Genomic DNA, 27,734 nt, shown 5'->3' on the forward strand with positions numbered 1-27,734 from the left:
CTTGTTCTAAAGCCATTCCACTGTTGCTTTGGCTGTATTCTTGGGGTCATTGTCCTGTTGGAATGTAAATTTTTGCTGCAGTCTCAGGTCTTTTGCACTTTGAAGCAGGTTCTCCTCAGTATTTGCCTGAATTTGGCTCCATTCATTGCTCCCTCTGTCCTTACAAGCGTCCCATTCCCTGCTGCTGAAAAGCATCCTCATAGCATGATGTTGCCAACACCATGCTTCATGGTAGGGATGTTGTTAGATGGGTGAAGAGCTGTACTCAGTTTCCACCAAACTTAGTGCTTTCCATTCAGGCCAAATAATTCCATTTTCGTCTTATCAGACCACAGAATATTTTGCCTCATGCTCTCAGAGTCTTTCACATGCCTTTTTGCAAACTCCAGGTGTGCTGTCATGTACCTTTTTCTCAGAAGTGGCTTCCACCAGGCCACTATCCCATAAAGCCTAAATGTGTGAAGTGCTGCAGACACTGTTATCCTTCTGGCAGGTTCTCCCATCTCAGCCAATGAACTCTGTACTTCTGTCAGATTGGTCATTGGGTTCTCGGTCACTGCCATGACTAAGGTCCTTCTTGCTGGTTGTTCAGTTTGGTCGAGCGGAAGGAAGAGTCTGGGTAATTCGTGTTCTTTCCATTTCCTAGTGATGGAACTCACTGTGCTCTTGGGAACTTTCAACACTCTAGAAATTGTTTTATACCCTTCCCCGGATCTATGCTTCATCTCACAATTCTATCTCGGAGTTCTACGGACACTTCCTTGGACTTCATGATAGAGTTTCTGCTCTGACATTCACTGTCAACTATGGGACCTTATATAGAAAGGTGTTTCTTTCTAAATCATGTCCAATCAATTGATTTGGCCACAGGTGGACACTAATCAAGTTGTAGAGACATCTCAAGGATGATCAAAGGAAATTGGATGCATCTGAGCTCAATTTAGAGTGTTATAGCAAAGGGGTTGAATACTTATTGACTCAGACATTTCAGCTTTTCATTTTAAATTATTGTGCAAAAAAATTCTAGAATTTTTTTTCCCACTGACATTATGATGGGGGTATTGGGTGTAGATCGATGACAAAAAAATCTCAATTTAATCCTATTTTAATTCAGGCTGTAACACAACAAAATGCAAAAAAAACTCAATGGATGTGAATACTTTTTGAAGGCACTGCACGTAACTTGCCTCAAAAAAAGCTCTTCAGCTGTTTGCTGTTGTGAAGAGCTGTTATGGTGGAGGCAAACCGAAGGAGTTCCTCTGCACTCTTTCGTCTTTCTTTAATAACAGCCTCTTCAAAGCGGCCTGTGTGGAGCAAAAAGACAAACACCAAAATAACCACTCCACGGAATGTCACGTGTCCGGTTCATCTGCACCGAACACACATGCCGCATCAAATGGAGATGGTGTATGTGGGGAACAGTGGGAGTTGTGGAGGTGGTGGGAGGTGAATCGACGTCTCGCACATCGCATGGAGAGGTCGCATCATCAAAAAAATGAAAATACCTGAAAAATGGCCCTGAAATTTTGATTTTTTTTCCAACTGGGAAAAAGACCTGAAAACACCAGGAAATTTTTTCAAAAATCAAAAAATTGACCTGAAAAATAATTGGTGGTTGAATTAAATGACCTGATATGGAAATCCTGTTGAAATTTCAAGTCAATCGGATGAAAATCGATGATTTTAGAAATCCCATCTAAGTTGTTGACCTTTGGACTATGTTGACCTTTTGACCTCAAAAAACAATAGGCCTCTTCCTTATGACCAAGTCAACCAGGTGGTGAAGTTTCGTGAAGATCTGAGCAAAAATGGGACCTGTAGACTATTGACATACAAACAGACAGACAAAATAACGCAGAAGCCCAAGTAATAAACACACAGGGAACCATAACCTCCGCCAATGTTAGGTGACGGAGGGAGCTAGAACCGCACTTGGCAGAGTACCAGCAGATACCTCTGATGGACGGAACAGTTTACATTTTGTATCCCACTGGTAGGCCGGATCCGGATCTGTACTTTAACCAAAATCTAATCGGCATGCTCTTATCAACGGACTTTTTGAGATATCGTGTGAAATATCGTTTTTGGCCCTATCTCTCAATGGTGAAGAGTCAATTAAGCAATTTCAACAAATATAGTATCCGGATCCGAATCTTCACCAACGTCTAATCAATTTGTCCTTGTCAAAATACTGTCTGTGGATGCGGCAATTTGAGGTGGAAGTGGGGATGGAGTGGAAGCACACACCAGATACAGACGTGACATAGCACCACGCATCACTTGGAGGAAAGAGACTGATTGGTGAGTTCAGTCTTCAGATTAGCAATAACATACTACCTGGCTTGTTTAAAGATGGACACACACCTGATGTGAGCCTTAAAAATAAAGTTGTCTTTAGTTAGGTTAGCTTTCCATGTTGGGAAAGCAAGCTAAACAATCCCAGGGACCAGAGCTGAGAGGAGCGATAGGATGGATAGATAGGATTCCGCAGGCAGAATGAGGTACAAAGGTAGATAAGAGAGAGTAGGCTTTTGTGATAGTATTCTCAGGTGGGATCAATACCTGATTGTAGTCATGCCAGTATGCAAGGGGCCATGCATAACCACATGGAGTGGTATCACCTTTTCCTTATAGGTTAGACATGGCCGTATTGCTGGGTGTGAGACACCCAGGGCGTGTTGCTATTGGAGGCATTCTGTCATCTCATTCTCTTCCGATTGAGACTGGATTACCACAATATCATCTTTTTAAGGACCACCTCAAAATTCTGAATCGACATCGATGACGTCTCCACTTCAATCCTCTGCATAATTTTGCTGACGACTCCACCTGTGCAGAACAACACACCAATGTTCTGCCTGCCTACCTATCTAGAAAATACATAAAACTCATCAGCTACCTGCAATGTCTTTCAACACAGGAAATTCCCAAGTTTTCACTCTGTCCGTCCATAAGGATCAGCTGTAAAACTTCTGTTTGCTTCTTTGGCCATCCCGTCAAAAATGATCAATGAATGGAGAAAATTGGCGACATTATCTGTTACAACCTTCCCGATGGTGGAGCACTCCTCAAAAATCGCTTCGAAGACTGGTGAACAACTCTCTCGTTTTCAACACCTCACTCCAACAACCCCCCATCCAACCCCAACCCTTCTGGGTCACACACATTCTTCCGAAGAACTACACCTGGTACCTTCCCAATTCTCTCCTGGAAGCACACCTCCATCTCTCCTGTGGAACTATCATCTGTGTTATCATCCATTCCATCATCTTGTTAAGAGTGACATTGGTCATTACTTTGTGCTTTCTCCCATGCCCCCCCATCCAACTCTTATACTCACGCCAGCCCCACTCCTCCTCTCCTCCTCATGCTAAGCCACTCCTCCTCTCCTCCTCATGCTAACCCCACTCCTCCTCTCCTCCTCATGCTAAGCCCACTCCTCCTCTCCTCCTCACGCTAACCCCACTCGTCCTCTCCTCCTCATGCTAACCCCACTCTTCCTCTCCTCCTCACGCTAACCCCACTCGTCCTCTCCTCCTCATGCTAACCCCACTCCTCCTCCTCATCCCTATTATTTTTGATGCTGGCTCTTTCCATCATTGTAGTGATGCAGAATTTGCAGTTTTGGATTTGGAGTGGGAGGAGGACTTACCAAGAGGGAACACAAGTTGGATTTGAATTTCGTGAGACAGAAGTGTTCTTTTTCACTCCTGTCACTCACTACTCGTTTGTGATGCGGCAGAGTTTTTGTCTGCCTGTTCCCCATTTACCCTCTATCAGTCTGTAAACATGTTGCCATACATGTCCTTTAGCTCCTCCATGACCTGAGGCTTCTGTTCTGTACAAAATATAATAAAGTTCTGCTGTGATTATTCTGAGGCCACACAACTCAAAGTCAAACACCTTACAAAGCGAGATAGCCGAGCAAACTAATATTATGACGTGTCAGCACAAATCATCACCACCTTCAGTAAATCCAACTAAAAGAGAATCGAAGGACGAATTTCAGCGACTTTCTTCCAATTGTAATGCCTCCCAGACATGGAACACGCTGTGGGGTCGGGGGGAGGGGGGTGGGGGAGGAGGGGTGAGAGGTGTTGTTGTGTGCAGTGAAATATTTAAACAGTCAGGTCAACTGGATGATAGTGATGGCTCATGTAACTTTGTTTTGGGATTTTAAGTGCACAAAATGACATTTCATTCACTGAGCGATGCAGTTCGAGCTATTTTACACGTCATGCAATGTCTAAAGAGGAAGCACATCCTATCGCAAAAGCCAATAGCAAAGTACCAAACATGGTCGGCTTGGGAAAAGTAGGGAATTCCTCTTCTTCCGAAAAAGATTCCGATGAATGTACAAAGATCTCGATGCAGACTTCCGAAAGTCGCTATAACGTCGCCATACCACAGTCTGCAACAGAGCACGTTCAGCCACATTGTGTATGAGGAACGTTGTTGACAAAGAGAGTTCTGTGATTGTCACATTATCCTTTTAATAGAATAAAAAATATTAATACAAAAAAAGAAAATCCTCCCATGAGAGCTTTCCCCTCCAGGAATGAATATACTTACACATGATATATGTATGTATGTATGTATGTATGTATGTATGTATGTATGTATGTATGTATACTATATATTATATATATATATATATATTACAGTGCATTCAGAAAGTATTCAGACCCCTTCACTTTTTTCACATTTTGCTATTTTGCAGCCTTTTGCTCAAATCGTTTAAATTCATTTTTTCCCTCATCAATCTCCACTCAATACCCCATAATGACAAAGATAAAGCAGGATTTTATAAACTTTTGCAAATTTATTAAAAAGAGAAAACTTCAGGAAGGCATCCACCATGGGAGTTGTTGTATGCAGATGATCTGGTTTTGATTGCAGAAAGTATGGATGGACTGAAGGAAAAGATGAACAAGTGGAAGAATGTATGGAGACAAAAGGTCTGAAGGTGAATATAGGAAAGACGAAGTGATGGCAAGTGGTAAAGCATGTGGTGTAGGTGGAAAGAACTGGAAGTGGCCCTGTGCTGTGTGCAGGAAGGGTGTCGGAGTGAACTCCATTCAATGTACAATGTGCGCTGAGTGGGTTCATCAAAAATGTAGTGGTCTGAGAGGGTCATTAACCAGTGTGGGCAGCTTCATTCAAATGTAAGGTGTGCACAGAGTGAGCTGCAGATGGAGGAAATGTTGAGTTGGATCTTGGAGACGGCGTGAAGCTGGAAGGTGTGAAAACATTTTGCTACCTCGGAGACATGCTGAATGGAGAAGGTGGATCAGACTCGGCAACGGTTGCTCGAGTGAGATGTGCATGGAAGAAGTTTCGGGAACTGAGTGGCGTGCTGATGAGGAAGGGAGTGTCGTTGAAGCTGAAGGGAAAGGTGTATGCTGCATGTGTGAGAAGTGTTATGATTTATGGGAGCGAGACATGGGTAATGAACGTAGACCAGCAACGAAGGTTGGACAAGGGTGGAAATGCGAATGGTTCGACGGATGTGCGGAGTGTCGTTGAGAGAGAGGAAGACAATGATGAATTGCGAAAGATGATGGGAATAGAGCCTGTGATTGATGCTGTGAACAGGAACAGGTTGAGATGGTTTGGTCATGTGTTGAGGAAGGATGAAAGTGACTGATTGAGAAGAGTGATGGAAATGAATGTAGAAGGAAGTAGAGGACGGGGAAGACCGAGAAAGACTTGGCTAAAGATTGTGGAAGAAGAAATGTGGGCAGGGGGGTTAACAAGGAGAGATGCACAAAATAGGGCAAAATGGAGAAGATTGTCATGGGGACCGCAAGGCTAACCCCCGCTCTAGCAGGGAAAATGGCCTTAAAATGCATGTTGTTGTTGTTGTATATATAATATATATATATATATATATATAGTATATATATATATATATATATATATATATATATATATATTGTTGCGGATCTCCTCATCGGCCTTCCCTTACCAAGGGGGGGATTAATCCCCTTGTCTTTTTACTCGCCGACGGTATCCGGAGCTATGACGTTCCTTCCGGACGACGTTAGGTAGGGTCGTAAGTCGAATTCTTATTACCTAATTTACTAACGCTGGCCATGAAGCAAGGAAATAACTCCCGCCCGAATCACGGTTGTAATTTGGAAACGGCCGAGCGACAGCGAGCCGCGATTCGGGCCGTTAACAGGTACTAAACCCCGATTTGAGCGGTTGTGATCGTGCCAGGCTTACCGAATTGAGAAATCACTAAAACGGTCGAATAAAGAGGAAACAGGAATAACAAGGAATTTATTACACTTTGTACAATGAAGAGGAAGAAGCAATGTACAGTGAAGAAGAAGAAGCAGATACACTGGGCAGCCTTATACAGTCTTAACTTATCCCTGGACACAGGCCCGTTCGCACTCAGACTCAGACTCACACGGGGGTTGTAGATGGTCGGGTTGAGGGTCCAAAGATGGCGTCCACAGCTCGCTCCGGTCCCCGACTCGTACCACGAAGAAGATGGTAGACGGCAGGCAAGCTCTCCGCGTGTCGTTGGCGCGGATCGGACAATTATATGGGGGGATCGGTAGGCTGGGCTAGCGGTTACTTCGCGGGCTCACGGGGCGCGTACGTAATAGAAATACCGGCGCTTTATATGCGCTCCCCGCAAGCGCAAAGCCAAATCCTCGACGGGTCCGAGCAATCAATCAGGATAACAGCGCCTCTGTCATGCACCAATCGTGCAAGTCCTCCTCGCAATGCAATGCGCTCCCAACAAGTCCTTGTACAATTCCCAACGCCAGCGAATATATATATATTCGCAACGCCAGTCCTTTACAGCAAAGCGCCTCTCCCCATAGTCCTTAACAGTCCTTATCACGCGAGTCCTTCAGAGGGCTTTGGCCACGCGTTTATATGGCACTGCCCAGCGAATCCTCAAGAATGTGCCAGCCACGTTCTCACCACGCCCCTTAAGCCATGCCCACTGAGCCCTGGTTGGTTGTTGGGGTCATACCGGCTCCGCCCTTGATGTCTGCTTGACGTGGCCACGACCCCCCGACCTTGCGCTCCGCCCATTTTCCAGGCCTTACCTCGTGGCATTTGGCTGGTTTCAGCATCCTAATGCGAGGGGCAATGGGGCGCAGACTGGATGGTGCGCAACGAGGTCGATTTGGAGGGTGGGCCGCAAAATGAACGGGGCCTACTCTTTTTCTTCCTTTACACAACGCAGGTATCACTATTGGAAATGGCCTTATCTCACATATACGGTGAAATAACTAACGTTCTAAGGTGGCCTACGTGTTGCATGTGGACTAACTATGGGGGCAAAACCTTTAACCTTTATTAATCATATATGTACATTTTCTCAGAACCACAACAATATATATATATATACACTGATATATTCTCAGATATATAAGGATATTAAAGCAACAATATATTCTCAGAACCACAACACTTCCCACACATGCAGCACACACCCCTCCCTCCAGCCCCAACGACACTCCCCTCCCCATCAGCATGCCACCCAGTTCCCGAAACTTCCTCCATGCACATCTCACTCTGGCAACCGTTGCCGAGCCTGATCCACCCTCTCCACCCAGCATGTCTCCGAGGCAGCAAAATGTCTCCACACCTTCCAGCCTCACAACGTCTCCAAGACCCAACCCAACTTTTCCTCCATCCGCAGCTCCCTCCGTGCACACCCCACATTTGAATGTAGCTGCCACACTGGTTAATGACCCTCTCAGACCACCACACCTTCGATGAACCCACTCAGTGCACACCGCAAACTGAATGGAGCCCACCCCAACACCCCTCCTGCACACAGCACAGGGCCACCTCCCAGTTCTTTCCACCTCACCACATGCCTTACCACTTGCCATCACCTTCGTCCCTCCGACATTCACCTTCAGACCACCCCCACCCCAAACTCACCACTGTCTCCACACATTCCTTCCACCCGTCCATCCACTCCTTCAGTCCATCCATACCCTCCGCAACCAACACCAGATCATCTGCACACAACAACCCCCAACCGCCAGCAAACCCCCTCCACGCTCCACGCTCCAAGGTGCGGAGCATCACCAACGCCACCTCCACCACAGCCACAAACAGTAGCGGACCCAGCACCGACCCCTGATGCACTCCCACCCCCACCCCAAACTCACCACTGTTCCTGCCCCCCGTCTCCACAGCTGTGCGTGCTCTTCCGTACACCGCCATCATCACTCTGATCAACCATTCCTCCACCTCCAACCCCCCCCAACGCCTATGCCAATACCCCGCGCGGAACCCCATCGAATGATCCCTCCAGATCAACAAACCCAAGAAACAACCTCTTCCTCCCCTCCATGCACCTCTCCTGCAACTGCCCCACAACGAAAAGCGCGTCTGTCGTTCCTCCCCCCGTACCGGCACAAATCCAAACTGCATCTCGTCGATCCTCACCCTCCTCCCCATCCTCCTCTCCAACACCCCCCCCCCCCAACACCCCCATTCCATGCTCCAACAACCCCATCGCTCGGCAGGAACCACACTCCAGAGGGCCACCCCTCCCCCCGCACAGATGGACGAGGGCACTCAGCCCCCAATCCACTGGAATGCGGCCCTCCTTCACCACCAGACCACAGATCTCTGTCATTCTCTTCACACCCCAACCTCCCGCCACCCCCAACACACCTCACACAACTCCCGTCGGCCCACCCTCCCCTCCACTCCCCATCGCCTCCATCGCTCACCCAACCTCCCTCCCAGCCATCTTCTCTGCCGGTGCCAAAACTGGGCCACTCTCCATGTTGCCATCCCATCCACCCCCTGCATTCAACAGCATCTCCATATATCCTCCCCATCCCCCTTTAATTCCATCTGGGTCCACAACGACCCGTCCCACCCCATCCCCCAAGAAACTCACCCCCATCACACCACACCACTCCCTCGCCATCTGCCTTGCAATCCTGAACACCGCTCTCCGACCCTCCCCCGAATCCAAGCGCCCTCCGAACATCTTCCTACACGCCTCCTGTGCCTTTGCCACCCCCCTCCCTGCAGCCTTCCTGGCTGCCCTACAACTTTCATGCTCCGCTGTCTCTGCTCATGCACCCCCCGCCCCCCGCCACTCCCCAAACCTCTTCCTCCTCTCGTCAATCCTCTTTCCAACTTCATCATCCCACCACCATGTTTCCGAGTGCCTCGGTGGTCCTTTTGTCCATCCACATACCTCACCAATGGCTCCCAACAGACTAGCTTTCATTGACATCCAACACTTTCAAGCTCAACCACATCATCCTCTACCCCTACTCAGCCTCTCTTTTAATGCCTCCCTTACTGTCACCTCTTTCAACCTCCACACCTTCATTCTCGGTTGGTACTTCACCCGCCGAGCTCTCCTCGCACCTTTCACCTTATGTCGCAGACAACCAAGTGATGCTGTGAAACAGCCTCCTCCCCCGGGATCACCTTTGTGTCCCGGAGGTGCCCCCTATCTCGCCTACGCACCATCAGGTATTCAACGGTTGTCGTCGACCCACCTGACGTGTATGTAACAAGCTTATTATCCTCTTTCTGGAACTGAGTATTACAAATCAACAAATCAGCTCCATCAGCAAACTCCAAAAATCCTTTCACCTTCTCCATTTCTCACACCATATCCGTAACCCCATGAACTCCCTCAAAACCGTCCATACTCCTTCCCACATGTCCATTTAGGTCTCCTCCTACCACAACAACTTCCTCATCTTTCACGTTTTCCATCAGCTTCTCTATCACACCACCAGAACTTGTCCTTCTCTTCATCGCTCCGACCAACCTGTTGGAGCATATCCCGAGATGACGTTCACCAAGAGCTTTCCAATCATCATTTTCACCATCATCAACCTATCACTCACTCTAGTCACACTCACCACACTGTCTACAAACTCCTCATAAAACAGGACACCAACACCATTCATGCACTCCAGGCCCCCTTGCCACACAAACTTGTATTTCTGTCCCTGCCTACCCTTCACCATTCTCACACCACTTCCGTTCCATCTCGTCTCTTGCACACAACATATGTCCACTCTTCTTCTGACCAATACTTCCACCGCTTCTCCTGATCTCCATGTCATTGTCCCTACATTCCATGTCCCAAACCTCAAAAACCGATCTCCACTTCGGGCTGTACCCTGCCCATATGTAGTTGAAATTGTCATGGTTCTCTTTTTGAGGCAATGTTTTTATGGCCGGATGCCCTCCTGACGCCAACCCTCTTAGTCGCCTCTTATGACACGCAGGGATACGGTGTACCTATTCTAATCCAGGGTACACACTGAGGTACAGATATACAGTGCGTATCAAAAAAAAAAGGTAATCCGAATTCAAGGGGTAATATGCAAAGGTTATTTAGTTTGACAATTTACATGTGGTTTACCATTTATGAGGAGATCCTCAGCTTTCCATTGATGCCTTTCATGCATAATTGCTGTCACACATGACCGAGTACATGTTCATTGAAAATGACAAGTTCAAATCGCATTTTTACAAGTTTGGCTAATCGGTGCAAGACAGTTTGAAATGGATGCATTACTTGTCGACTGCCAAGTTGATTATGTAAAATTGTTAAGCTGGTCTGGTAATCGTCGGTTGCGTCATCCTTTGTTTAAGATGGGTATTTAAGATGGGCCTACAGTGTATGGGTGGAGAGACAGTCTGAGTCATTGAAAAGATGGTTCAACTTACTACTGAACAGCGGACCTTTGTGGTTGCAACCTTTCACTAAACTGGAATTTTGCAGCGAACTCGTGATGCGTTCAGGGAACGTTTCCCAGAACGGGAGCCTCCAGCAGCCAAAACCATCTGGGCGAATGTTAGAAAATACCAAGAGCATGGCACTAGCCTCAACCGCAACAAGGAGAATTCTGGTAGGAGGCACACTGGGCGATCGGAAATGAACATTGCAGCAGTAAGGCAGCAAGTTTTGGAGCATCCTAGGGATACCAGCGCAAGACGAAATTGGACGGGATTGCCTTCGGCAACATTCAACCGAATCACAAGACTGGACCTCCACCAACATCCATATCGGATTCACATCCGGCATCAACATATGCCAAGGGATTTTGCAGGAGGCTGGTGCTTGCCAGATGGTTCATAGCACGTTGCAAGCAGATGTCAATGTCCTGCGGTATCTCGTTATCGACGACGAAGGCTGCTTTCGCCATGGACGGCAAGGTCAATACCCATAATGTTCTTGAATATGCACCGACAGGGCAACCCCCGGAATTTAATTTTGACACCAACATAAATCGACAAAAGTGGACTGTTTGGTTGGGACTTTGTGGAAGTGGTCAGGTGATCGGACCATTTTTCTTTCAAAGGAATGTCAATGGTTACAGGTATCTACAGATGATCAATGATGAAGTTTTACCGCAGCTGGAGGAGAACTTTGAGCGACAGGTTCATGGTGTCTTCAGATATCTCTGGTGGGCCCAAGACGGCGCCTCAGTACATCGTCTTATCGCTGTCCGAGATCGACTGAGGGAACTCTTTGGAGACCGAGTCATCGCCCCTCAAAATGGCCACCAAGATCACCTGACCTCACACCATGTGATTATTTCCTTTGGGGACATTTAAAGAACGAGGTGTTCGCAACTCCTCCCCGTGATCTTGACGAATTGCAGGGCCGTATTCGACATGAAGTGGATGCTTTGCGCAATGACCCGCCCCGGCTATGGTGAGACGAGCGGGTCAGGGCATGCTCCGCCGCTGTGAGCTTTGTGTTGCAAGGGAAGGTGGACATGTTGAAGGTGTAGGTGCAGAAAGGCCAATCATTCCTGAGAAAAGTTCACATCTGACGTTCATTTTGCACCAATTATCCTGACTTGCATCGATTAGCCAAACATGTAAAAATGCTATTTGAACTTGTCATTTTCAATGAACATGTACTCGGTCATGTGTGACAGCAATGATGCATGGAAGGAATCAATGGAAAGCTGAGGATCTCCTCTTAATTAGTAAACCACAAGTAAATTGTCAAAATAAATAACCTTTGCATATTAACCCCTTGAATTTGGATTACCTTTTTTTTGATATGTACTGTTTTCATAGATATATATATATATATATATATATATATATATATATATATATATATATATATATATACTATATATATATATATATATATATATGTATGTATATATTATAATATATATATATATATATATATATATATATATATATATATATATATATATATATGTATATATATATATATATATATATGTATATATATATATATATGTATATATATATATATGTATATATATATATATATGTATGCATATTAGGGTGCATCAAACGCCCCTATGTCAAGAAAACAATCTGTCCCCAATTTTATTTTGTTCCAGTCATAAAATAAAGTTCCTATGCAAAATTTGGTAAGGTTTTGATATCATCTTCTGGGTCCACCTCAGCAAATTAGATTTTGAGTCGGTAGTATCAGAGTCAGAAATTTGACACGCAGCTGTTTTGAGGCCCATAAATAAAAATGAAAGGATTGACCGATTGCTACATACAATAGCTCTTTGGAAAGGTATTATCTTGCTCTGTAGCAATATATAATCATCATAGGGATAGGGATATAATTCACTTATACACAAATAGTCAAAATCATGATTTTATTGGTATAATCATATGTATTATAGATACCAGAATGATATAATTTTTATTACAGTAGAATCATATATACACAATCTTAGCATTTATCATCTTAATACGAGTACATCTGACTATGGATGAACATGAAAATAGAAACAAAACAAAGATACTGTAGTTTTCATGGATATTTCTGACAGTTTAGCCTTGAGCTGCTCGCTTTCGAAGATTCGGTTTCTCCTTGCGGTTGTGCTCAACAACTTGTAGCACATTTTGGTAGTGGTCTTCACTTCTGGCTGCTGAAAGGAAGTCAGAGCTAAGCTTAACTCCCCTTTCTGCAGAGTCATTCACCACATTCAAGGCTTCAACATTAGTCCATGATGTCTGGTAGGCTGCAGAGTTAGTCCATTCTTGAACATCGGTAACTAGAAATGCCCAGTCAAGCTTCAGATGATGAAATAGGTACCATGAATCTGGTCCAACAAAATCAGCCAGAGTGGTCTTCTCAGTCAAGTCATCAGGAAATCTGGGCTTTCCAAACCCAGTACCAAACCGTCCTTGTGGGTTGGTTACTGGAAAATCTGGCTGAACCTCCAGAAGTCTGTCTGCCAGAGCACGGCGATGGTCATGAGGAACAACTGAGCTGAAGAGAGCAAGTGGAACCATCTCTTCTGTGAGGTACCAGAGATGTCGTTTGAAGGCTTTCAGGGCACTTCTTGAGATTCCAGCATTGACAGCTTCATACTGTTTCAGTTTGGAGATGAGCTGCAGGTCATTCCATGGGGCATCGGTGACAGAGGTACATGTCATCCACCAGGAGCTGTATACTAGAGTGACAAACGTGACAAATTCTCTGATCTTTGGCACTTGTTTTTCTGTGGTAATTGTACCTGCTGGAAGATCAGCGATTTGTTTTTCGAAGAGACATAATTTGATTGAGTAGAGGAGCTTCGCCATCCATCTGGCTTTATGCAGTGCACCAGGACGCTTGAAGGTTATTTGATGTTCAGCTACTTCACCATCAAGGAATACAGTACACAGATCAACAAATTCCAAATAATCATCACGTCTTAGAGATTGCTCGGTGTGACAGAGTCTGAGAACATTATTTTGCCAGTCACTTGTCAAACTTGTTGCTGCTTCATTTAGTTGAGATGGATCAAATCGTGAAAGTGGTTCATTGAATGTGTGTGGAAACATTTCAAAGTTCTTGCGAAACCTTGAGAAGAGGAAGATATCTGGTGACTTAGATGCTTCAACTTTAAGATAAGTAAAAATGTGCGTAAGAATGACTTCACCAATGTGGTGTCTGCAGCCTGACCACAGAAGAGCTTTGTTAAGCCGTTGTTGAATTGTTACACAAGCTGCACTGATGTGGCCGGTGTTAGATGCAGTTGTGTCAAATGTCAAGTTGACAACATTCTCTTGGCAGTTCCATGATTCAAGTCGGTTATTAGTCAGCTGAGCAATTATATCTCCAGATTTACGGTCTGTTCCAGGCTTGTAGGATGGAACACCCAGCAGCTTCATATCAGTTTGAGAACCCAAAAGCACAGCCAGGCGTTCTTCAAAAGTGTTTTGGTTAGTTAAGCATGGAAGCAGCTTTGAGTCCCAGTGCAACGTAGCAAGCTTCGGAGGTATCCATTTGTCCTTACAGGTAGTAGCAATATGCTGTCCAATTTTGCGTCTTGATTTATCTGCTGTAGCATATGATGTTGACACCTTCGCTACATCCCCTCCTGTTTCTTCAATAAGAGCTTCTGTGAAAGCAGCCTGTTGGGTTGGTGTCATCTTCATCCTTGTTGCCAGTGAAACAAGACTGGGCCTCTTCAGGATGTCATGTGGAATGAAAACTGATGTGCCAGGTCTAACTAAACGATGATGACTTCTTGAGGTTGTTGGTGTGCTTGTTGAAGGTCCAAGAGTTACTTCTTCATCACTGTCACTAATATTATACACAGTGGTTGTAGTATTTATGTTGAACTCCAGCTCCATACTTGCTCGCCTCTCTGATTCTTTTTCCTCGCGGTTCACTTTACGCTGCATCTTATCTGCCAACAGTTTATCTTGGCAGCCAAATGTTGCACAGCGATCTGTCTTCATAGATTCCAGGAATGCTAAGTCTTCAGGATTCTTGATGTGAGAACTAGCATCATTGGGCCACAAGGGAAATGTCTCCATAAATTTCATCTCCATTTGATTCACCTTTGTGATGCTTGCTGGAGTTGTTCTTCGGTTGATAGGGATTGATCGAAGCTTGGGATTATCATCTGCAAGTTTGATAATTTTCTCAATAGCCTTGCGTTCAGAGATGATAGGAATATTAGCCTTGCCATAAAATGGTGTCACTTTCTGCAGTACAAGCTTTGCTGATTCCCACCGAGAGCGTCGTTCAAGTTTGCCATCTTCCGTGTGCCACATGAAACAACGTAGTACTTGTAAACAAGTTGGAAGTCTGGTGCCATTGATCTGGGAATCTTGTTCAGTTATGGCACTTCCAAGACCAAACACCTTGGTGGACTCTCTTGTTGCAACAGATGCTTTCTTTACTGTGCCATCCATTGTTTTATCTGAAAGAAAAAGGTAGTATTAGTAACAATAATGTCATTTCATAATTATGTACAACAAATAAATCAATTATCCAATTTTATTAGAGTATAGCCTAATAATTGTTTTAATCATCTTGTCTAGTTAAAAGATCTCTGTAAAGACAAGATGACTACAACATTCAGGATATTCTTTAATTTATATATTATATTTTAAAAATACTCTTCATTTAGCTTTATATCCATATTTTGAAAAAAATAATTATTTTGACTATTTGTATATAAATGAATTGTATCCCTATCCCTATGATGATGATATATTGCTACAGAGCACAATAATACCTTTACAAAGAGTTATTATATGTAGCAATCAGTCAATCCTTTCATTTTTATTTATGGGCCTCAAAACAGCTGCGTGTCAAATTTCCAACTCTGATACCACCGACTCAAAATATGAAATGGTGAGGTGGACCCAGAAGATGATGTCCAAACCTTACCAAATTTTGCATAGCAACTTTATTTTATGATTGGAACAAAATAAAATTTGGGACAGATCAATCCAACATCTTTTAAAAAATAGTTGGGCGTTTGATGCACCCTAATGTATATATATATATATATATATATATATATATATATATATATATATATATATATATATATATATATATATATATATACACATATACATATATATATATATATATATATACATATATATATATACATATACATATATATATATATATATATATATATACATATATATATATACATATATATACATATATATATATATACATATATATATATATATATATATATATATATATATATATATATATTTATATATATATATATATATATATATATATATATATATATATATATATATATATATATATATATAGTTGCGGATCTCTCGAGCCCGTTGACGTACAGAGGGGGGTTAAACCCTTTTCCCCCTCGGGCCTTCGAGTCCACGAGGCCGCGACCCACTTTATACTCGTGGGGCGGATTGCAGAGCAATTCCAGCCACCACCCCTGTCGTGAGCATGCGGAAGGGTATCGGGTCGAATCCCCACGTACCTTCGGTACACACGCTGCCACGAAGATGGGTGCTGGACCTCGCACAAGCCACGCTAGTCGGATACGCCGTGCGGTTTGCATGTCATGTGACTCGTGCCGTTAATTCTTATTGAACCGGATTTGAGCGGTTTTATTCATGCGATGCTCGGCCAATGGTGTGAAATTACGTGCACGGTCAAATGGAAGGAAAAACACAGGTTTATTGACAATTATACAGTGATCAGGGTAAAGAGAAGAGACACAGAGCGGATACTTAGTCGATCTTACTTAATCCCCGGACAAGGGCCCACTCACTCACGCAGGAATTTTGGGCAGGGCCTTGGTGCCGGCGATACTCACCTACCCTTTGCGAAGGACACCATGGGATATTTAATGTGCACCAATCCATGCTGGCAGACGGGACTCCCCGTTTTGACTCCCTATCTAAGCACAAATACTGATGATATAACTGACTAGGGAACCTATGTGTCACAGATGCCGGGAGCTGGTTTCCATAACCTGGGAGCTGGTTTCCATAACCTGGGAGCTGGTTTCCATAACCGTCACGATACACTTGCAGTAAACATTCATACTATCTTCATCATGCCAGACTATACATACCTCACTGTGTGTACGACAGTAATGTGTTCATAACTGCTTTCCACATGGATACATCAACCATGCAACAGATGGCAGATTAAATGTCGGTTTAGCTTCTGCGCAGGACTAAAGAAATGCCGCTAAAACCCCAAATAAGGTTTTAAAAAACCCCATCCTGTTGCATGCTGCATGTGCACATTTACAGCAAAGTGATGTACATGTAGTTTGTAAAGTAGTGTACATTCACAGGCAGGCTTCGTCATGTTAAACTTTGAAAAGAGACCACTTCCTGTGTGTTCTGCGGTACTTTATTCAGATGTCAAAGAGTGTGCTATACATCTCCAAAAGCCATAAATTGATACTTTTCTGTATGAATTTCCTTCTGCTTTGTTCAATCAACCACATATCAAAAGTGAGATTAACAGAGTATCGGCCTGGACCAAAAACAGCATTGAAATAACTAAATGTTGTTTCCTGTAAATGTAATAACTCCAATAAAGTAGGATGTGAGTGTTTGATCAATTGGCTTATTGCATACATGTACAATCATCAATATCTGTTGCTCTGATCAATATGTAATGCATGTTATACAATACATGTGCCTCATCTATGATGAATATCAGGGGAAAATAAATAAGTGGTGGAATCTTTCATTCAGCAATTACCTTGTGCGATGTCAGAATAGCAGGTGTAAGCTTACTCAAAGCCAAAATATAACTGGCCACAGGTGGATGTGATTGTTTGTGTGTGTGTGTGTGTGTGTGTGTGTGTGTGTGTGTGTGTGTGTGTGTGTGTGTGTGTGTCACTACAGGGAGTTGCCATAATCACCCTAATGGGTAATGTGCTAGTAATCCATAAAACATACCTCCTGCACATCTGCTGGACGTTTCTGTGAAAAAACCTGTTCAGAAACACATACATCACATGTCATTAAAAGGATGTGGGAACGCACACGTGACTTGACATTAGACAAACATGGCCATGACCTTGAATTGAGGTTCCATAGTGCAAGCTTCAGTAATAATCATGAAAAGTGGAACAAAAAAACCACCAAATTTGGTACAATCATCACGAGGCAGAAGAGGATCATCAAAAGGGGAGCCATGAGCCCAGGGAACTAAAGGGTCATAGTTGCCAATTTGGGGGCTTCTTTGTTTTTTGGGGGGGTTTTGTTATTTGTTTACAAAGACAAGGCTCGTGCAATAGCGAACACATAAAACACGTAAAACACATGAAACCATAAACGTGAACGGACACATAAAACATATAATAAAGGGAGCGGGAGACAAGATGGGGAGAGAGAGGGAAGCACACAAGCACAACAGTAGTGAACAGGGACGTCGGGAGATCTGTGGGAGGGAGAGGGCTGGGGCAGGGTACACTGTATAAAACATATGGACACTACTAGGACTTTCAGGAAAGAAAACGGAATTTGAAAAAGGTGGATTTGGGGTGTATTAATGGAGGTTGAAAAGATCAAGGTTTTAGATGGGGGAAGATGAGATATGGTGGTGAACAGCTGTTTTGAAGACCTGGAGGGAGGAGTGGGATTGAAGAGAATGTGGTAGTTTGTTCCAGAGGAGGGAGTGAGGAGGAATGAAAGAATGAAGGTGAGCAGAGAGTCTTGATTTTGGCAGTTTAACCATAAGAGTGCTGCTGACAGATCTTGTGCGAGCTGAAGGAATATTTGGGGGACAGACCACAGAGAGAGCTGGGGGAGCAAGGACGGAGAGGAGTCGGTAGAAGACAGAAAGACCACCTACTTGCCTGTGGTGAGTGAGTGAAAGGCCCTCAGAATCAGCTTCATCGCGGGAGATTCCAATGATTCTGAAAGCTTTGGTTTCTACAGCGTGAAGCCGAGCTAGGTGTGAGGCAGGACCACCAGCCCAGAGGGGATAGCAGCATTCCATCAAACTGTGGATGAAAGTTTTGCATGTGGCGAGGAGCTCAGGTGTCCCAAGAAAGGACTTCGCACGGTGGAGGATGCCCAGTCGGCGACTGGCTTTGGAGGACAGCTTGGAAATGTGATTTTCCCAGGAAAGATCATGGCTGATAGTGAGACCCAAAAGGTTGAGTGACAGCACTTCTTTGAGAGGGATGTTGAGAAAGGAGATGGGAGGGTTTTCCAGATGGTCTCTCCGGAGAGACAGAGTGAGAGTGTGAGATTTGTCAGGATTGAAAGACATGTTCCACTTGCTTGACCAGTTTGTGTTTTTATCCAAGTCTGCAGAGAGTGAAGAGGCTGCAAACTGCCAATCTGAGGGTTGAGATATGGAGTGGCAGAGAGTGTAGTCATCAACAAAACGATAGAGTATTTTACAGAGAGTCAGAGAGATCACTGATTTAGACCAGAAAAAGCACAGGGCCCAGAACACTGCCTTGATGAACTCCAGCCTGGACAGGAAGGGGAGATGAGAGAATTCCACTGAGAGCCACACTTTGACCATGATAGGAGAGGAAGTCCGTGAGCCATGCGTGGAGATCACCATGGATACCAGAAGAGTAGAGTTTGGTGAGCAGGGCGGGGTGCCAGACCGTATCGAAGGCACGAGTTATGTCAAGGGATACGGCTGTGATTTCCTGTTTGGCATTGAGGACCTCCATCCATTGTTGAAACAGCAGAAGCAGCATGTCCAGAGTAGAGAGACCTGGTCTGAATCCAAATTGATGATTCGACATCAAGCCATTGGAGAAGAGGAAGGATTTAATATTGGAAGCAACGATGGATTCCATGACCTTGCTGATTATTGGGAGCAGGCTGATTGTTCTGTAGTTGCAAGTGTTACGTGCTCCTCCCCAAACCCCAGTCACGGTGTACCTCCGAGCCCCGAGAGGAGTCACGGCAGAAATATGTGTTATTCTGTGTGTCAAGATCAATGGTGAAACCACACCAATTGTTACCAACAAACAAGTATTGTATTAAGGTCACACAAGAATAACAGTACAATGGCAATATTAATCAATTATACAACCAATATATCATTCCTATGATGGTACCATCAGTTTCGTACAATATAACTCACTGTGCTCCAAGTGAGCGAAAATAACATTCCCAATGTCGCTATCCCGGCATCAAGCCAAAGTCGATCCACGCTTCAGTGATCGTCAGAACGATGTTGTATCGAGACCAGAATCGCGCTCGGTTGACAGTCACACTGCCAAAGATAGGCAAAGGTATCCTCAAGAGGTGGCTGGGAAATCACACCTTCGGGTATGGACGTTCAACGGCTCCCAATCGGCGAACCGCAAATTCACACTCAAAATCCACGTCACACACACACACCAGGTTACGTCTGGATGCTGTGAAATGGTTGAAGCGAGGTGAAAAACCTGGAGCGATGCGAAAATCGAGCGCGAGGCAAAATGGCCAACGGTCCGTTCTCGAGACGTAATGGCACTCCAATGATTCTCTTCGGAATCAACCGCAAAACCTGTCACGCAGGTTTATCTGTCACAGCGATAACAACTCTGTCACAGGAATCCCTTACCCAGGAAACCCCAAAGGTCACTCGTGACCCTCGTTCGCCAGCGTTTGCTCAAAACCTCAACGCAGCTCGGCTTCTTCTCCGACCTCACTTGCTCCGCCTCCTTTTTCTTCTTTTTCTTCCTCTCGTCCGGTTCCCGATCCGGTTTCCGGTTTCTTTTTAAAACATTAACTTTTTTACCTTTTGAAAACAGTAATCTCCAATTTCACTGAAACGATAACAATAATATTACATGCAACCAAAAATGTTTACAGTGGATGAGAACCATAACAACGGAAGTGACGAATCCATAACACTTCCCCCCCCTTCAAGAATGAAAGTTGGAACATAGTGAAAACTTTCTTTGCATGCAAAAACTCTTTTAACAAACAAAAGTAAAACTCACCCCCAAATTATCAATTCACGTGAGCAACAATAATTAATATTCCCCAAAATAAAGCAACAAAACTTCCAAACAACCTACAGGAATTTCCAAAGTTAGTTCACTCTGGATAAAGCATCAGCAACGACATTGTCCCTGCCCTTTACATGCTCAATTTCCAAGTTGAACTCCTGCAAAGCCAAACTCCATCTCATCAGCCTCTGATTTTACTTTTAATTTTTTTGAATGAAGGTTAAGGGGTTGTGATCAGTGAAGACTTTTATAGGAAAGGTAGTAGTTCCTAGATACACCTCATAATGCTGAAGCGCTAGCAGGAGAGCAAGGGTCTCTTTTTCTGCAGTGGCATAATTTGTCTGGTGTTTGTAAAACGTTTTGGAATAGTAGCACACTGGGTGATCCACTCCATCCTCATCTTCCTGTAATAGAACTGCCCCAGCCCCCACATCACTTGCATCAATGGCCAACTTGAAAGGTGCTTGAAAATCCGGGGCTGCTCGGACAGGAGAGCTCATTAATATTGATTTGACGTGGGCAAAGGCAGCCTGACATTTATCATCCCAAACAAACTTGGTCTCTTTCCTCAGCAAATTCGTTAAAGGGGCTACCACATCAGAAAAATTCCTGCAGAACCACCGGTACCAACCAGCCATACCCAAGAATCTCATGAGCTCCGTCTTCCCTTTTGGAACTTGGAAGCGATCAATGGCTTCTATCTTGGCTGTCACCGGTTGCACCTGACCCTGACCTACTACATGGCCTAGGAACACCACCTGTGCTTTTACAAACTCACTCTTAGATAAGTTGATGGTCAACCCTGCCTCGGTCAATTTCTTGAAAAATGCCTGAATTTGTTTAATATGATCTTCCATGGTCATAGTGTGGATGATGACATCATCCAGATAAGCCTCCACCCCTCAAGGTCTGCAATAAGCATATGAATCAGCCGTTGAAATGTAGCAGGCCCGTTTTTCAATCCAAAGGGAAGAACCTTGTTCTGATACAACCCATTTGGTGTGACTAAAGCCGAGATTTCCTTGGCTCTATCAGTAAGAGGAATCTGCCAATACCCTTTCAGCAAGTCAAATTTAGTTACAAATTTAGCTGGGCCTATTCTATCAATACAGTCATCAATCCTCGGGATGGGATATGAGTCGGTCTTGGTCACTGCATTAACCCGTCTTAAATCCGTACAACAGCGAAAACTGCCATCGGGTTTTGGAACCAACACACATGGTGAGCTCCATTCACTGCTGCTTGGTTCGATGATGTCATTCTCCAACATATACTGAACCTCCTTCCGAAGATACTCCATCTTCACAGGGTTCATCCGATAGGGGTGTTGCTTCACAGGAGTGGCTTCCCCCACCTCAATATCATGATATACCAAGTCAGTACGACCAGGTACATCTGTGAACAAATGTGCAAATTCAAAAATTAGGCTGGATAGTTGTCCTTGTTGTTCCCTCATCAAATGACCTAATGTCTCATCTAAATGACTCAACACTTCCCTGTTCGTCAATCTGGGACAAGCCTGGTCATCAAAGTTATCAAACTTCACACCGGCCTCAACCTCTGGATTCTCTTGCACCCCGACTACAGGTACGACAGGTGAGACAGGAACCATTTTTTTCACAGGCTTCCTCTCATAATATTTCTTCAGTCGGTTGACATGACACAGCTGCCGCTTTTTCCGTCGGTCGGGAGTTGTCACCACGTAATCTGTTTCATTAACCCTCCTTTCGATTGCATAGGGACCAAAATACCGAGCCTGTAGTGGCTGACCTGGAACAGGAAGCAACACTAACACTCGGTCCTCAGGACTGAAATTTCTTATCTGAGATTTCTTGTCATGTCTCACTTTCATTTTATCCTGTGTAACTTTCAAGTTTCTTCTTGCAACTTCACAAGCCTTTGCCAATCTGTGCCTAACCGTTGACACATACTATACCACTGTTGACTGTGACTCCTCCTGTAGCCACTGTTCTTTCACCAATTTCAATGGTCCTCGAATGGTGTGTCCAAACACAAGTTCAAAAGGACTGAATCCCAATGACTCCTGAACAGATTCCCTCGTAGCAAACAACAATAAACGTATTCCTTCATCCCAATCCTTGTCACATTCAAAACAATACGTTCTGATCATATTCTTCAATGTCTGGTGAAACCTTTCCAAGGCCCCTTGGCTCTCGGGATGGTAAGTACTTGATCTTACTTGCTCTACTCCCAACAGGTGTACCACTTGCTGAAAAAGTGTTGACATGAAATTGGAACCCTGATCAGACTGGATGACCTTAGGTAGGCCAAACAAAGTGAAAATTTTAATCAAGGCCTTCGCAATAACTGCCGCAGTAATTTTTCTAAGAGGCACTGCCTCTGGGAACCTTGTGGAAGCGCACATGATGGTCAGCAAATACTGATGTCCAGCCTTAGTTTGAGGTAAAGGGTCTGTCAATAATGTCAATAACTGTCAATAATGACTCGGCTGAATGTCTCTTCAAAAGCTGGAATTGGTTTTAAAGGTGCGGATGGAACTTTCTGATTAGGTTTTCCCACCAGCTGGCAAGAGTGGCAAGATTTACAGAACTCCGCCACATCACGTCGCAATCCTGGCCAGAAAAAATGTCCCAATATTCTGTCACATGTCTTGTTCACTCCAAGGTATCCGGCCAAAGGTGTCTCATGCGCCAAACTCAATATCTCCTTCCGGTACGGCGGTGGCACCACAATTTGGTAATGAACTTTCCACTCATCATTTGCTGGCACCTCCGGTGGTCTCCATTTTCTCATGAGTATTTCCCCTTTCATGAAGTAACCAACAGGTATCTTCATAGCCTCTTCCTCTGTAACGGCTTTATCAATCAAACTCCGGATCTCCGAGTTGTTCTTCAACAAGTCTCTTTCGGACCAGCACCGTTTGTTCAACCTCGTTCCCAGATGTCTCCGACGGACACTCCATTTCCTCTTTTGGTCCAGATGCCACATTTTCCTTAAGTTCCTTGATGTCACTCCCTTTCCTATTACCTCTTTCAGAATTTTCCTCCAATACCTCTAAGGAACCCAAATCCACATCGCCTTCCTTCTCCTTCTCTTCAGAGCCCTTCCTACCCATAGCACGAGTCACTGCACAGGATGGAAAGACACCAGGAATCTCCTGCTCTAACTGTGCGGTGTTATTTTCCATACTGGGCTTTTCAACCAACATTGGATGACCAGAAACTCGACCACCGGCCAAATCATTCCCGATAATAAAAGACATTCCCTCTACAGGAGTGGCTTGTAAACCTACGGTGACCGGTCCTGACACCAAATCAGACTTTAAATGGATGACATGAAGAGGAGCTTTAACATAGCCACCAACCCCCTGTAAAAGAACACTAACACCAGTTGCCGTCTTCTCTGACAATGGCAAAATGCCCTCAAGCATCAAAGATTGATGTGCTCCTGTGTCCCTCAATACCCTAACAGGTCTCTGTTTCATTAAGTCTCCATCCAGTGACACAAACCCCTCTGAAATAAAAGGTTTGTAACCCTTTTGGACAAGGTCGTTCTGTGATGCCGTAACTTTGGCATGGGAACCTTCACAAGGCAGTGTCCTCCAAGGACGATTTCTCGCATTGGCCAATGCATTCGGAGTTGCACTAGTTTGACTCCGCTCCTGATTTTTCCTTTGCAGGGCGTAACATTTGGGACATCAAATGCCCAGGTTTCTTGCAAAAAGCGCAAGTCGGCCCGGAGGAAAAACTCGTGGTCTGTCTCAGGCCCCCCGGAAGATAAGCCTGTCTTGGAACTGTAGTCTTCTGATCCCTAAAAGTCGCGGTATCAGATTTGTCCCCATAGTCCTCTCTAGGCCGCCTCCATGAATATTTGTTCTCCGATCCTGATTTACCATAACTCCCCTGGCTAACTCTAGGCGGGAAGTTAGGTTTGTGGAACCCCATCCTGTGTGTCAAGGCATAGTCATATGCCACGGTTGCTGCCTCATATAACTCTGGTACTTTCTTCTCATCCAGATGTACTTTAATGTCCACGTGGACACACTGTTTGAATTCCTCCACCAATATCAATTGTCATAACAAGTTAAAGTCTTTCCCAATCTCCTTCGAGTCACACCACCTATCAAACATCGTTTCCTTCATTCTGGCAAACTCCACATGGGTCTCACTCTCCCTCTTCCTGGCATTCCTGAATTTTTGCCGGTAAGCTTCAGGGACCAATTCATAGGCTTTGAGAATGGCTTTCTTCACTATCTCATAATCTGCACATTGGTCAATCGGTAAAGCCGAAAATATATCTTGAGCTTTACCCACCAGAACACTTTGCACTAACATAGTCCAGGACCCCACAGGCCAAGCATTTGAGCCACTTTCTCAAAATGTAAACAGAACTTGGCTACCTCCTTTTCATTGAAGGGTGGAACCAGCCTCACATGCCTACCAACATCCCAAGAGTTCTCACTAGTTGTCGAACTAGCGGGCATGGATACTACTTCTCCCCGTTCTCCCAGTAATTCCAGCTCCTTGAGTTTAAGTTCCTTCTGATACTCCACGTCCCGTTCCTTTAACTCCCTTTCGGCTCTACTTTCCTCTGCTCTTCTTTCTTCTTCAGCTCTCCTTTCCTCTGCTCTTCTTTCTTCTTCAGCTCTCCTTTCCTCTGCTCTTCTCTCCTCAAGTTCCTTTTCAGCTCTCCCTTCCTCTGCTCTTTCCTCTGCTCTTCTTTCCTCGAGTTCTCGTTCCTGTTCTGCTCTTTCCTTTGCTCTTCTTTCCTCGGCTTTCCATTCCAACTCTTTTAACCTTTCCTGGCTCTGCAGTTGCATCTCCATTTTCCGGAGCTCCACATTTCCTTTTTCCTCGGGTAACCAATCCAAGGCTACCTCTTCCCATGTTACTTGTCCCACTAGAGACTCCACCACCAATGTCTGAATCTCCGCTTTCTTCATACTAACTCGGACCTCCAAGTTAAAATATTTGGCCAATATCATGAGTTCCGATCTTTTTAACGCCTGGAACTGTGCCTCATTAGGGGACGCCGCAAACTTTTCTGCGTCAAACACCATGGTGACTATCAGTTAGCACCTGTTAACCTTCACACAAAAAAAATCCAATTTTTTGAAAAATTTGGGAATGTTAGAAAATTCCAAATTTGGGAATTTTGGGAATGTAAGGGAATTCTATCCCAGACGAGTCCCAAATTTCTGTTACGTGCTCCTCCCCAAACCCGGGTCACGGTGTACCTCCGAGCCCCGAGAGGAGTTACGGCAGAAATATGTGTTGTTCTGTGTGTCAAAGATCAATGGTGAAACCACACCAATTCTTACCAACAAACAAGTATTGTATTAAGGTCACACAAGAATAACAGTACAATTACAATATTAATCAATTATACAACCAATATATCATTCCTATGATGGCACCATCAGTTTCATACAATATAACTCACTGTGCTCCAAGTGAGCGAAAATAACATTCCCAATGTCTCTATCCCGGCATCAAGCCAAAGTCGATCCACGCTTCAGTGATCGTCAGAACGATGTTGTATTGAGACCAGAATCCCGCTCGGTTGACAGTCACACTGCCAAAGATAGGCAAAGGTATCCTCAAGAGGCGGCTGGGAAATCACACCTTCGGGTATGGACGTTCAACGGCTCCCAATCTGCGAACCGCAAATTCACACTCAAAATCCACGTTGTACACACACACACACCAGGTTACGTCTGGATGTGGTGAAATGGTTGAAGCGAGGTGAAAAACCTGGAGTGATGCAAAAATAGAGCGCGAGGCAAAATGGCCAATGGTCCGTTCTCGAGACGTAATAGCACTCCAATGATTTTCTTCGGAATCAACCGCAAAACCTGTCACGCAGGTTCATCTGTCACAGCGATAACAACTCTGTCGCAGGAATCCCTTTCCCAGGAAACCCCAAAGTTCACTCGTGACCCTCGATCGCTCGCGTTTGCTCAAAACCTCAACGCAGCTCGGCTTCTTCTCCGACCTCACTTGCTCCGCCTCCTTTTTCTTCTTTTTCTTCCTCTCGTCCGGTTCCCGATCCGGTTTCCGGTTTCTTTTTAAAACATTAACTTTTTTACCGTTTGAAAACAGTTATCACCAATTTCACTTAAACGATAACAATAATAGTACAACAACAACAACATGCATTTTAAAGGCCATTTTCCCTGCTAGAGCGGGGGTTAGCCTTGCGGTCCCCATGACAATCTTCTCCATTTTGCCCTATTTTCTGCATCTCTCCTTGTTAACCCCCTTGCCCGCATTTCTTCTTCCACCATCTTTAGCCAAGTCTTTCTCGGTCTTCCCCGTCTTCTACTTCCTTCTACATTCATTTCCATCACTCTTCTCAACCAGTCACTTTCATCCTTCCTCAACACATGACCAAACCATCTCAACCTGTTCCTCTTCACAGCATCAATCACAGGCTCTATTCCCATCATCTTTCGCAATTCATCATTTGTCTTCCTCTCTCTCAACGATACTCCGCACATCCGTCGAACCATTCGCATTTCCACCCTTTCCAACCTTCGTTGCTGCTCTACGTTCATTACCCATGTCTCACTCCCATAAATCATAACACTTCTCACACATGCAGCATACACCTTTCCCTTCAGCTTCAACGACACTCCCCTCATCATCAGCACGCCACTCAATTCCCGAAACTTCTTCCATGCACATCTCACTCGAGCAACCATTGCCGAGTCTGATCCACCTTCTCCATTCAGCATGTCTCCGAGGCAGCAAAATGTTTTCACACCTTCCAGCTTCACGCTGTCTCCAAGATCCAACTCAACATTTCCTCCATCTGCAGCTCCCTCTGTGCACACCTTACATTTGAATGTAGCTGCCACACTGGTTAATGACCCTCTCAGACCACTACATTTTTGATGAACCCACTCAGCGCACATTGTACACTGAATGGAGTTCACTCCGACACCCTTCCTACACACAGCACAGGGCCACTTCCCAGTTCTTTCCACCTCACCACATGCTTTACCACTTGCCATCACCTTCGTCTTTCCGATATTCACCTTCA

At 44.6% G+C, this 27,734-nt stretch overlaps 1 protein-coding gene across 5 annotated transcripts in view; it reads right to left on the minus strand.

The window, feature by feature from the left end:
• The window catches only part of LOC137435638 (sorting nexin-15), a 59,187-nt gene that overhangs the window by 25,509 nt on the left and 5,944 nt on the right, over window positions 1–27,734 (minus strand). For 4 of the 5 annotated variants that reach the window (XR_013624498.1, XR_013624497.1, XR_013624499.1 and 1 more), the window contains exons 2-4: window positions 17,695–17,730; window positions 4,292–4,411; window positions 1,188–1,304 (exon numbers count right to left, since the gene is read on the minus strand). The gene's annotated coding sequence lies outside the window, so the exon portion shown is untranslated. Of the gene's footprint in view, window positions 1–1,187; window positions 1,305–4,291; window positions 4,412–17,694; window positions 17,731–27,734 lie in introns of those variants that run through there. The other variant, XR_013624495.1, reaches the window with a different exon arrangement.

The sequence above is a fragment of the Myxine glutinosa genome, chromosome 9 (assembly GCF_964187855.1).
Source record: "Myxine glutinosa chromosome 9, kmMyxGlut1.1, whole genome shotgun sequence".
Taxonomy (NCBI): domain Eukaryota; kingdom Metazoa; phylum Chordata; class Myxini; order Myxiniformes; family Myxinidae; genus Myxine; species Myxine glutinosa.